The sequence below is a fragment of the Lycorma delicatula genome, chromosome 1, assembly GCF_047948215.1.
Source record: "Lycorma delicatula isolate Av1 chromosome 1, ASM4794821v1, whole genome shotgun sequence".
NCBI classification, from domain to species: Eukaryota; Metazoa; Arthropoda; class Insecta; order Hemiptera; family Fulgoridae; genus Lycorma; species Lycorma delicatula.
In genome coordinates this window covers 113,409,291-113,423,794 of record NC_134455.1, presented here as the reverse complement: position 1 = coordinate 113,423,794, position 14,504 = coordinate 113,409,291, and the positions used below count along the sequence as shown (strand labels likewise).

The 14,504-nt window shown below is 30.5% G+C and overlaps 1 protein-coding gene across 4 annotated transcripts in view; it reads left to right on the top strand.

Annotated features, from left to right (window-relative positions):
• The window catches only part of Fak (protein tyrosine kinase 2 Fak), a 227,234-nt gene that overhangs the window by 70,335 nt on the left and 142,395 nt on the right, over positions 1-14,504 (top strand). The window lies entirely within an intron of this gene.

Genomic DNA, 14,504 nt, shown 5'->3' with positions numbered 1-14,504 from the left:
TACGTCATTGGAAAAAGTTGAGAATATATTTACATAAGTAAATTAATAAAATTAAAGATCACTTTATAAATCAGCAAGTATGAAAACTGTATGAATAAATAGTTTAAAATAAATTTAAACTGTATAGTTGGAAATTCATTGCAAAGTTTTTTCGAAATCTGGGCTGAAAAAGGCAAAAGAAAAAATATATATAAAGATTAGCTTTTTAAAAAATGTTAATTTTCTCATTTACGGTTGTTGAATTTATCTTTCCCTACAATATTTGTTCATTTTAGTAGATAGAAACTTGAAAAAAAAAATTAAATTGAAAATTTGTGAATCCCAGAGATTGTTAGCCATAGGGCTACAGATTTCCGGCATATAGAATTTCCTACTCGGAAGTTCCATAGCCATTTCCGGGCTAGATAATCCTACTATCAAAAATCATATGATTTTCCTCTTTTTTATTTAATACACGACATCTATTTCCTCTTTGGTTAGATACGTCGACATTACTTATCTATATATTTTGTCGGGGCATTTTTATGTAATGAATTTATTTTGTTACTCATTAACAAATTAATTGGCTGTTTATGTTAAATTGATGAATAGGTCTTAATTTTTTTTTGTGTAAAATTTCAGTTTTAAAAATCAGCGTCAAATTCAAAATAAACGACAATCAATAATTTTTTATTCTTAATTTGCCGCAGGTTTTGGAAAATCGTCTTAATTTTACAAAACCTTATTTGTTTATTTATTTTGGAATAAATTACGATTTTTTTCTCTTATGTGTACATTGCAATTTGTCAACTAGTGAACAATAAGCAACCCCCTCCCCACGAGTCAACGAAGTGTGGATGATTTGTATGACAGGTAAGTGAGGTGTAGTTTTGTACAGAATCAGGCTGACCATTCCTGAGACGTGTGGTTAATTAATTCAACCCCAACCACCAAAGTAAACCTGTATACACTGTCTTGTATTCAGAATCGTATAAAAGCAGCTAACGTTTACTAGAATTTGAACCTCAAAACCTTGGACTTCGAAAATCAGCTGTAACAACTGATTTGTGACGACGAGTTAACCACTAGATCAGCCTGGTGGGCGAAATAACAATTGAAAAAGTATTATTGTTTTATCTTTGGGGAACTTTTTTTAAGTCTATTTATTTTTTTTTAAATTTATGTTACATTTTTCAGTTTTGAATTATCGAACTTAAAATTTACATAGGCCTACAAACAGTTGCACGAATGAAGAAAGTGCGTCAAACTGAGTAATTGTTGTGTTGTAAAATTAAGAAATGAAAAGCAAAGGGATGACATTAAGAAACCCCTGACGAAATGATAAGAGGCACTTTGTAGTGCTAGAACATTTTTTTAAACTCAAGTTTGTCAACTAGTTTTCTTGAATTTGTACACTTAAATGCTTTGATTTTATCAGAATAAAATCAGGCTGTGTGTATTATTACCTTATTCTACTAAATCTTATATTAAGTAATAATAACGGGAGAAACATTTTTGGGTAAGAGATCTTCACTTTAAACTATTCTGGAAATAGATTTCTACAGGACTTCCTCCAGATTAAAAAAATGAGTCATCGTGATTGGTTTATTTAATGCTGAGCAATGCTCATATATGTGGGGGGAAATATACATATGTTTACATATATACGGGTCAACACTGACAACCGCCTTCTTTTTTTATATTAGCCAAAAAAATCTGATTTCAGATTTTCTGACAGTTACACAATTGTATTGTGGTGGACACCAAATTGAATCACTTTTTTTGTGGTGTCCGTATCAGCATTTTATATTAGTTTATATTTCAATTTAGTTTCACTTTGCTCAAGTAGTTATGTGGTCTAAGTGAAAATGTGTCGGATCCGTAACCATGCACATATCGGTTTGAAAACGTCTTCATATACATATTTTTTTTAAACTTATTTTTTATTTAAATGTATTGATTTATTAATAATTATTAATATCTGTAAACATTTTTGAATTAAAATGAAAAGTACATAAAATTTTATTTCACTAATAACTTCTGATTTTTTTTTTATTGTTATTATGGAATTATTATTTATTGTAAAACCTTTTGTACAATCACAGGTTAATAATTTTATTAATAAATCAATATATTTAAATTAAAAAACAAAAAGTTAAAAAAATATATGTATATGAAGTCGGATTCGAGTCGATGTGCCTTCCCCTAAGATCCAGGTATTTCAAAAAACTGCTTTTCAGCTACGACTTGCGTTCAGGTGCCCCCCGCATTGAAATTTTTTTACGGTTGAGGAGGTATCATTGAGGTATTATTGTTCGTAGCTACGTTAAAGTAGGCTACGCATCTTTTTTTAAATCCTATTACAGTAAAATGTTTAATTTTGTTACAGTGGCATTAACATTTTTTTTTTTTTAGTACATAGATCGTTTACATCGCCCATCTTTTCTTTGTTCACACGCCTTGTATAAAACTATGTTGAAAAAATTACTAAGAAATACGGCATATTATCAGGCCATATTATTATGGACTTGTTAGTAAATAAAATTAATTAATCTTTTATTAAAATGATTGCGGTAAAGTTTGAAGTTTAATAAGTCTAAATATACAGTACGCTATCAATAAGGCATTGCATATCGTTAATCCAAAATACTGTCGTATTCTTATTTGTAGCGACTCGTGTTTAGAAGATTTCTACTCTAGACATACTTTGGTCACTGAAATCTATAATGCAATTGCTGAATTGAACCATCGTAACATACAAGTGAGTTTCTGTTGGATTCCTAATCACGTGGGAATTCCGGGTAATGAAAGTGCAGATTCCGCTGCTAAAGAACTCTTTTCACCACTCGTGTTGCTACTTCTGACTTTATTAATTGTATAAAACATTCTGTTCGCGCAAAGTGGTGAGGTGACTGGACGGCTACCGTTGATAACAAACTCCGGCATATTAAAGCTTCTGCGTTGCCATGGAACTCCTCATGCAGAAAGATTCGTCGTGAGGAAGTGGTCCTCTGTCGATAGCGATTAGGAAATACCAGTCACACACGAGCACCTGATGTCAGCAGAACACGCACCCCTATGCGCACGATGCAACTGCCGCATGAATGTGCGCCTCATACTTGTAGATTTCATATGTTATGCGGCGTAAATTTAAATTACCAAAAAATTCGCCAAATTTTGACCAATAATAAGGAAATTTTTAACCGGGTGTTGCTATTTTTACGAAGTGATAATATTTTAACTAAATTTAAAATAGTGGTATATAATTTTATTTAGTGCTGAAGAATTATTTTAACGTTTTAGTTTTTCTGTTCATTTAATTGTGATTTTTTTATTTTTTTATTCGGTATCCGGGATGGGACCTTTTTACACCCCTCTCGGACGTCGTTGAATTTATTGAGTTTTATTTAAACTTCATATATTTTTTTTCCTTAAATAAATGTTAACTTATTAAGTTCCCCACTGTGATATTAGTTATGTTAGTTTTAAGTTTTTTACTGATATTTCGTTTATTGTTATTAGTAGTAAGTTTTAGCTTTTTAATATTTTAGTTTTTAACCTACGTTTAGTTTTTTACGTTAATGTTTTAAGTTTTCCCGTTATCGGAGTCGGGGCCCTTTACACCCCTCTTGGATTTTTTAAACTCTTTTTATTTTTAGTTAAATTTTACGTTTTTTGTTTTACGCATATTTAAAATTTTTATTTTTACAGCTGTGATATTAGTTTTAAGTGTTTTTAAAAATAAATTTTTAGCTGTGATATTAGTTGTAATTTTTTAGTAATTATAATTCTAATTTTTTAGTTTTTAAGAGAGGTTTTTTTTACTATTTATTTTCTTTTGTAAACTTTTATTCCGGGCCATGATAACGCCAAAAAAATTTTCGCCCACCAAAAACAAAAAATAAAAATTTCATATATTTTACGTTAGACTAGTAGATTTTAATGAAAGTTTAGGTTAGTATATTTCATGTTCGGTTAAAGTTGTTTGATCGCCGTTGTGTGTTGCTCATCAATATGGACTAATTTATTTCAGTTTATTGTAAACGTAAAGATATCGTTTCATGAAAACAATTTATTTTGAATTGTATCGATTAAAATTTAATTTTTTATTGTACATAAACGTATGAAAACGGAAACGACAAAAAAGTAACTCGTATCAGTCGCTATCGGTCCGTAAGTTGATTATGTTTTTTATAATAAGCTATTTAAAAATTGCACACCGAATTGAAAATACAATCATTAACAGGATGTGTAGTGTAATTACTATTGTCTTCACTACAAAATTAATGTTTAACTTTGATGTTGTGTGATTGAACGACTAATCTTCATTTTTAATTATTATTTTGGGGGTTTTCCGAAACGCAGTCCCTGCGTATCTGATATAACTCATTGTAGGTAGATTTCATAAGAAAGCTACCTATTGTAATGGGTACCATGATTCGACTTCCGGAAAAATTCGACGTATCTTCGCGTTTCACATCCACTAAACCCAAAAACCACCGTCAGTTCAAAATATATATAATATATATGTATGCTTGTGGACGCGATAGCTGCCGTAATTTTGAGCCAGTCACTTTCAAATTGTTACATAAAATATAACGACCCAAAATTTTGGTCGAGTTCGTTAATGGGAAAAATCGGACCATGGCAATAAAAATGGGGGGCTTTTTCGAAAAAAAAAATCTATAACTTTCTTATTAAGTAAAATATCGAACTCGTTTAAAGTTCCTACTATTTTTTGTATAAGGGCCTAAAACGTATGTAAGTAAAGTTTTTTGATATCGCCAACCATTGGCCCAGGGGGTGGGAAAAATTGGGTTTCGAAGAGAAAGCAAATCATACCTTCCTTAATAGGCACATTATCGAATCTGTTTAAAATGGTCTTTCATCCTCTAAACATTACCTAAAAACTTTGTCTAAAGCAATTTTTGATACGACCAACCGTTACGGCAAAAGATGACCTAAGTGTCGTATGCTTTTTTTCCTCCCTTACCACTGAGGTTGGTCCTGCTTTTTAAAGCATTGCACAACCTCAGTGGGTGCCTTGCCTCGTACCTTTCGAGACCCCATGAGATCTGACAAAGTCGTTCATCCGGCAGGTCGGGATTCGTTCTTCACTTTGCCATGCCTCAGACAGGGCCATCCAGGGGTCCCCGACCGGGAATCCGGTCGTATGGATATGTGAAACTTTTTTCACATGCAACCATTGTCGTGTTGAGTAAATTTGAAGTTTTTCTTAACTTTAAGGTGGAAATCTTTTTTATCCCCTACTTAGCACCGTTGAAATCTATCGCCGCCTTCCGGCGAGGAAAGGGATTTTTTTTTTTAACATAGAATTATCGAATATCTAAAATAATATTGTTTTAAATAAAATATTTTATTTTATTAAATGTTTATTTTTACCTAAAATTTCTGTTAACATGTAGTGCTAATAATTTAAAGTATAAAAATGTTAAAATTACTCTTACCTGCAAGTTTACGTGTCATACATGTAAGTTTGTTGGTTATGGTTTATGGTTTAGATAGATAATTATATATGTCACACGATTCCAAATTTAGAGACTTTTTTTTTTAAGGATCGTTTACCATTTCCCTACGGGTAGCTTTATTTTTAGAGGAAAAGCAATTTTTGTTTCGTAATTTTAAGCGAGTCAACTCGAAATCCTTTTTTGGTATATGCTGATCCCATCCCGATTAAAACGAAGCTCGATCTTTTGAAGGATTAAAGAGTAGGCGTCGCTGACCGGATAGTCCGTTGAACTACCGTCCGGATGGGATTGTTTGTTTCAAACTGTTTTTCTTCGAGGGAAGATCGTCTTTTCTCATCTTCCACTCGCATTCGTATTTTTCTTATTCCCGATCCTTTTCCGTTTTCGATTATGCGAGTGTAAATTACATTCTGTTATATTTATGATAAGAATTTCGGGTTCTGTAGAATCCGGCATCAGATTACAAGTGCATCCTTACTGCGATTTGGCGAGTACAGATCTAAGTTTATTTGTGTCCCTAACCCGTTTCTGAACAAGAAACCTAAAGGTTAGAGTACTTATCATTTAAAACAGGACTTCTACAAACTATTAAAATAAATTCTATTTTTCTTAAATATCTATTTATTAAAAAAAAAAATTGTTTCTAAAGAAAGTTAGTACAAGATTATTTTTCAACTGAACTTGCTTGTTCTGGCTTGTTCTTTATTATGAGCTACATTTTACAATTTAAAAAAAAATCTGATGTGGACACCAGATGACTTCTTTGTACGCCTATTAAATTACATATACACATTTCTAAAAGCACATAAATTTTTATTTTACTAATAATTTCTGCTTTTTTCATTTTTTTTTATTGTTATTGAATTATTAATTATTGTAAAACTTTTTTTTACAATCAGAGGTTAATAAATTGTTAATAAATCAATATATTTAAATTAAAAAAAAAAAAGTTAAAAAAAGGAGATCAAGTCTGATTCGAAACGATGTGCCTTTCGCTTCTAAGATCCAAATATTTCATTAATTAAAATTTTATTTGGCTATAATTTTAGAACCAATGAAAATAAGTACCACTTCGATATATCGTTGAAACGCTCTCAATGAAGGCTTATTATTGGAGTTTAAGAAAAAGTTCAAATTCAAGAAAGTTTTTGGATCTTGGGCTTTTTTGGACACTTTTAATTCAGTTGATTGCAGTCAAAAGTGGAGGTGCACAGCTAGATATTAACAACATTCGTAAATCCAAAATTTCAACATCCTACGGCTAATCGTTTTTGAGTTATGCGAGATATACGTACGTAGAAACGTCACGCCGTAACTAGTCAAAATGAATTCAGGGATAATCAAAATGGATATTTCCGTTGAAATCTAAAAACCGCAATTTTTCGCGATCACATTACTTCCTTTACTTCGTACCTGGAAGTAAAAAGTAGCATTCAAAAAACCGGGAAAATAAACCAAGTAAAAAATAGATTAAAAAATTTTTAAGTAAATAAAATTATAATTAAGAGGTTTTTTTCAGTTATTTAAATTAAAAAAATATAGTCCAAATTATCAGCAGGTATTTTACCCTCTTTTGCAGTAAAATGCACTGCATTTACTTGCTATCATAAAATAATAAATTGAAAATTCAGGCAGTAAGATAATTTATTTGCAGCAACTACAAAAGTTATTATTATGTGGCTTCTGTTAATAATAATAATAATATTATCGAGAACCATTTTTTTGGCTTACTCAAACCGATGATGAATTGCTCTTTAACAATTATTTTATTAATGTTTGTTTTTTGAGTAGATCTCTAATCAGTCATTTCGTACGTTCTGTTCGTGAATTATATGCTGTTTAAAATGGTCTTTCATCGACATGATTCGGGTCGTAATGTAATAATTATATAAACAGTTCGGGATCCCTGATCCAGAACTTTTGTTATAAACATCTACTGTTAATTTATTCACGACCGTGTTTTGCGTACGAGAGAAATAATTTGCATTTAGTTATTGTTATTTATGATTTAATGAATCGTGCTTTAGTTACTGACTGTTTAGGTCGTAATACTCTTATCGGAGTCGTAGTGAAAAATGCAGTTTTACCTAATTTTAGGTTTTGTCTTTTTTATATAACTGTTTTGTTTTATTAATGTAATTAATTACAAAAATATTCACCGATAAACGAAGTGAGTTAGCTTCTTCGCTCTTTTTGTTTTTACGTTTAGTTTTTTAAATATTAATAATTATTTACATTTGATTATGAAAAAACCGGATTTATTTTAAATTGTTCGACTAAGTACGATCGTTTAAATGTCGTTTGCTAGTTAAACTAGTTGTTAAAAACACCCTCTCCTCCTTACTCTCCCATCTTCTTTGCTCCCAACACACTTTTTGCTACGCTTTTCAGTTTTAATGAGTTCAGTGACATAACGTTTAATTTATAACTATATTTTATGTACAGTTTTAATGTTGTTGTGAGTCCGTAAGAGTAGATTATATAAAATACTAGTACTACATTATATATTAAAAATAATGCGTAAAGTTTTACGATTGCGTTCACGTGCACGGACATGTATTCGCGTGCACGTAAACTGTTGATTCTATAAAAATCCGTTACTTAATGTAAACCGTAATATAATGTATATTAATACTGTCATACATGTTTTTAAAAAACTTTCTTGCCTGCGGTTATTAAATTTATTTTCTTTTTTGATTCTTAAAATAAAGTGTTACCGATACGGTTAATAGTAATTTTATTACACGCAATGTTAACGGTCATTTTATTTAATGAGAGATATTAACCGGATGAACTGGGAATATATCGGTTGGTAAATTTTATTTGTTGTATATTGGAATTATAGATTAGCAGGTTATCTTTTAATATGTGTTTCCTGTTTTCTAGTTTATTTTATTTTTGTCAGTAACAATATTATAAAGATATTTCGTTCTTTTTTGCCATCTAATGGTGCAGTATTATCTGGTAAATGGTTAAAAAACTTAGCAGCAACGATAAGCTGATCCCTTTGTACTGACCTAGTCTTAGTAAATTCTCCACGGAGGTCTATCCTGGTGATGTTTAGAGTATATATACTTTTGAATATTATATCAAAAATTTATTTAGATACGATTATTTGAGATGATTACTTGTATTTGATTCTACTTGTAAAACTAAACAAAAAGTATTCTTAGGAAAAATGGCAATTTCTCCTTCGTTCTCCCCCTGTCCGCCATTTTGTTATTTTTATATAAAAATGTATACCTCAAATTTGGATAGACAAATCACATTAATAGTTGGTTAGCGTCTTCGTAATAGTTTTAAAATGAGCAAAAAATCAGGACTTAAATACCTTCGCAAATTACAAAATGGCGTCCATGTTTATTTTTCAATCGGTTATATCTTTATAAATATTAATTTTATCAAAATTATGTTATTTTCTAAAATGTGAAGCCTTTTATTTTGAACAAAATGACATTTTATTTTTTAAAATCGGTTGACAAATAATCGAGTTATGGGAGAAAATTAATGTAATTTTGTTTCATAATTATTAAATCTATTATTGTGAGAAAATTATTACTTAATTTGATACTAATTTACTATACTAGAATTAACGATAAATAAAAACAGTTAATATTTAATCGAATTGAACTTAAAGTGCAGGACATGAAAAGAGACACAACATTACAATATCAATTTTCTGCCATAGCTCCGCTATCTGTTAACCGATTCTAAAAAATAAGGCGTCATTTTTTTCAAAGCAAAAGACTATTTTAGCAAATACCATAAATTTTGATAAAACTAATATTTATGGAGATATAGCCGATTGAAAAATAAAGATGGGCGCCATTTTATAATTTTCGATGGTATTAAGTCTTGATTTTTTTCTAATTTTAAAACTTTATTACTAAGACCCTTACCAAATATTAATGTGATTCGTCTATCCGAACTTGAGATACATTTTTATATAAAAATGACAAAATATCGGACGGGGAGAACAAAAAAGAAATTGCCATATTTCCTAAGGATATTTTTTACAAGGTTTTGTTTTATAAGTGGAACTCGAAAAAGTATTGCCAGCCCACCATTTTAGAAACACCGCACCGTATATATACATACACGTGTTGGATACCGCTATAGCCAAAATAATTATCAAAACGATAGGAATTTGTTAAGGATAAAGATAACAGATTTTTATAAGAAAATTTACTTTACAAATCGTATTTTTCCTCCATCGTTTTTCTAGCAAGGGATCATCTGTTGTGGTAAGCTTCGCACATTTCCTTTAAAAGGAAAATATTAATAAATAGCGTTTCACATTATTCTGTTTCGACTTAAAGAATAGATCACCCTACATAGTGTAAGTTACTTGTAGTGTTTGCGATCGTGGAATCGGAAGGATGTTATTAAAAAAAGTCATTAAAGTTAGATTATATTGTTTGTGAGAAATTGTTATAAATGATTTTAAAGATAACGCTATAAAGATGAAAATTAATTAATGAATCTCATTTATAAGCAAAAAGAATGGATTGTAGTAACAATATCATAATGAGATGTGGGAACGTTCTGGCAATAAACGTATCTTTTATTTGAAGCGAAGAAGAAAAAAAATAAAATGTTGGAAACAGTAATGACATATTCAAGTTCACATGTTTTATTCGGCTCTGTTGTCAGATAGAATAATTTACGATTACTTTCATTGAATAAATCTTGCATTTCGTTAACTAATTCTCGCGTAGGGTAAAATTTAGCGTGTTTCTAGTTAATCTGGTGTTTATGGTTTGAGTGGGCCGTTATTAGCAGTCATTGAATTATTAAAAATTCAGACGACAAAATTGTCAGCCGATCGACTTGGAATCTCTTAATTTTCCAACGTCTATGATTAATTTCCCTGTCGTAACCTCCGAAGCGACTTGTACGTAATTACTTAATTTTTATAACTGGTATTATTTAGCACAGCTGAAGTTTCTGTATGAACTTTATTCAATAAAGCTCATAGCAGGTTGTGATTCTACATAATCTGTTGATTCTATCGTTACTTAATGTAAACCGTAATATAATGTATGTTAATACTGTTGTACATGTTAAGAAATTTTCTTGCCTGCGATTATTAAATTTATTTTCTTTTTCGTGTCGTAAGTTTATTTAAGTTAAAATGAACTTAAATAGTCTGAACAATATTGTCCATTCTTGAACTAATCGTTCGGTATGATTTTAAAATATAAATTTGTATTGTGTGTGTGTGTGTGTGAGTGTGTGTATGCGGGCGCGCGCTTTCCACAACTTTTAAAAATTCAAAAAGAGTTTGCTCAGTTTAATTTGATTTTGAATGAAAACTACGATGGTATCCATAATTTAGTTAATAAGGAAGTAAGAATCGCCTATGGTTATGTGTATTAATGCTCACGATTTGTCCACCCGCTGACTATTGCAACGCTATTTATGGTGCTAAGCCTTCACCATCGAAGGCTTAGGTTTGATACGGTCGATTATATATGTTTATTTATTTAAACTCCTGTTTCTATATACTTGAAATTTTTGTTTTTTTTTAATTTTCAATGTCGGTTGAATTTTTTTTACGTTAATTTATTTCCTTTTTTGTTTTACCTTCAAATGTCATTGTAGTCAAAAATATTATTGTTGTGACTTACCTTATTTTGAATGTTTAGATGTAGCTATTGATGATTTGTTTTTCTTATCTTTGGAATATGAAAGAAATCGTATTATTTCCATCTTATTACAAGGAAACCATCCCGTTGAATCGCTTAGTTTCCCAACTTTGCAATCGCTTAAGTAGCATTTTTAAAGGAAAAATGAGTTATGAACGAATTAGCCTGATGTAGTTTCGATAACGAAGTGCTTTCATACAAAACCTTTAGGAAATTGTCGGAAAATAGAAGTAAAAAAAAGTACTTTCATATTCTGAGAGCCTTAGTTCGCATTCGGTAGCATTCTCTTACAAGTGTCGTTCCTCTGCGTTTCTTTTCCTATTTTCTTCAATACGCAGATTTTATCGTATTTGAAATTTGTTTTCCATCCGCTTTTTTTGTGAACTGGTTTTTCCAACTGTACAGCGTTATTTGTAATCCTCAAATTTTAAATAAAAATAAAACTGAAAAAAAAAACTACTTTATAAATTATAAAATAATACTTTTTTATTCTTCTTTAAATTTTGACATTTAGTAGTCGATTTCCAAAATAAAAAAAACACCCTTTCGGCACGCTGGAAGGCGGAGGTAGATTTCACCGGTGCTAAGTAGGCGATAAAAATGGTTTCCACCTTAAAGTTAATTAAAACTTCAAATTTATTCAATACGACTGGTCGCATGTGAAAAAGGTTTCGCACGTTTAACATACCACAAGCCCCATCTTCTTACAATTCCAGCAACATTTTTGTCATCTCTTGCCGTAAGGGTTGGTCATATTTAGGTAATGTTTAGAGGACTAACGACCACTTTAAACCGATTCGATACTATGCCTATTAAGGGAGGTATAATTTTTAAGGTAGATTTCATGAAGTACCTATTGTAATAGATACCATGTTTTGACTTCCGGAAAATTTCGACATATCTTCACGTTTCGCATCCCCCAGACTCCAAAACCATAGACAGCTCAAAAGTTTTTTTTTTTCACTTTCTTGTGGCCACGATAACTGCCGTAACTTTGCGCCAATCACTTGCAAATTGTTCCTTAAAAATAACTCGTCCCAAAATCTCGGTCGAGTTCATTAACGGCCAAAATCTAACCATGGGGTGGTTTTTAAAAAAAAAAAACAAAATATCGCTACAACTTTCTTATTAAATAAAATATCGAATTCGTTTAAATTTCCTACTATTCTTTGGATAAGGGCCTAAAACTTATGTAAATAATATTTTTTTATATCACCAACCATTAGCCCAGGATGTAGAAAAAATGGTGTTTCGAAGACAAAAGAAAATCATACCTCCCATAATAGGCACAGTATCGAATCGGTTTAAAGTGGTCGTAAGTCCTCTAAACATTACCTAACGCTTTTGTCTGAAACAAGTTTTGATATAACCAACCCTTACGGCAAGGGAGACCAAAATGTTGCTGGAATTGTAAGATGAGATTTATCGTATGCTAAACATGTGAAACTTTTTTTCACGTGCAACCGTTGTAGTATTGAGTAAATTTGAAGTTTTTCTTAACTTTATGGTGGAAATATTTTTTATTCCCTACTTTAGCACCGGTGAAATCTACTTTACTTAGATAAGTTTTAGGCCCTTATCCTAAGAATAGTAGGAACTTTAAACGAATTCGATATTTTACTTATAGAAAAGTTACAGCGATATTTTTTTTCGAAAACGCTCTCCTATTTGCAGCCCCATGGTCCGGTTTTGCCCATTAATGAACTCGACCGAGATTCTTGGTAGTTATGTTTTATGTATCAATTTGAAACTGATTGGCGCAAAATTACGGCAGTTGTGTCCACAAGAAAGTGAAATATATTTATAAACTTTTGAACTGAGGGTGGTTTTGGGGTCTGGGGGATGTGAAACACGAAGATATGTCGAAATTTTTGTGAAGTCGACTCATGGTACCATTACAATAGGTAGCTTTCTTATGAAATCTACCTAATAACTATAAACTACTTAATAATACTTAACTTTGAGCAGAATTGAAAAAGTCTTCCAAATTTACATTGTTTTTATTATAGTTTTCTTTTACTGTTTTTTTATATTTATTTTTTTAGGTACTTCTGTATTTATATTTATTTTTATCTAAACCTGGCCGACAAAAATCAAAAATGAAAAAATCAAATGGCCTACATGAAAAAGCTCGTTCGCTAAAAACGCAAAAGCAATAAACCTGAATTGATGAGAATAAGTAAGGGAATGCGTGAAAACAACGTAAAGAAACTACTTCCGAGCGCGAGTTAAGACTCGGGAATTCGGAAGTATACATTATTTTTTTATTGCCTGAATATTCTCTGAATATTTGTTTGACCTAACGTTGCGTGTTTAAGGTTTAACAATTCAATACCAAGAATGATGACAAAAAAGAAGGAAAATATCTTTATCTACATTCGCAGTTTTTCGTTTTAAGGATCTTACAATTAAGAGATTTGGAAACAAAGGGTCTTTAAAACAGATTCCCCATCCCAGACGAACTTCCTTCCACCACCATATAAAATAATCATGGTATTTGTCTGTTTACTAAAGAATAAGGGTTTATCGTACATGAAAAAGATCTTACTAATTGAATCGGGAATGCCCTTCTTTTTTTGAAGTTTATTAAAAATGTAAAATAAAATAAACTTAAAAATACATAAATAAATGAAACTTAAAATTAGTGAAGCAGAAACCAAAAAATTAACAATTCCTTAATTCTTCAGTAAATGTTCCACGTTGAATGAAATGGAGTTTATGTTATGAAGGTGTCGGTAGCCTTTTTTTGCGGCTTCCAAAAGTCAGAATTTAAAGAATTTTAAATTGAAATTGTAGCTTATTACTTTTTACTTTTAGCGTTACTTTTTTAAACAATTATTTTATTTACATTTTTTAACAAGCAAAATTTACTTTCCGTTTTTTCTGTAGGAGTTAGAATTATCTAAAGATTTGAGTTCGATTCATTTAATAAATTGTTGAAAGAAATTGTCTGCGTTTATAGAAATGTTACAAGCATGATTTTTTTTAGCTATCATGTTTGTTTTCATTAAATAATTGTAGAAATGTTAATAACAGTTAGAGGAAATACATTTTTTTGTTTAAAATTGTTTCTCTTCTGAGGGAATCAGCGATCGCTGACATTTTGTAATAAAAACATGTCATACTTATGTCATATGCGTTTATTTGGACTATCAACTCTGATCAAATGTTGCTTTTAAGTTTGTTATTGAAAAATATTACGTGATTAATATGGGTCGTTAAGACTATGGATGTCGTTTAAAGACAAGTCGTGCTACTAAATCTTTTGTTGTAGTTATTATTCCTAATATTTAATCATCTATTTTCTATTGCTGATAATACTAATGATAAAATATAATTTTATTTATAAACGAGAGTGGTTAAGCGTTCGAATTTTACGTCTTGGTAG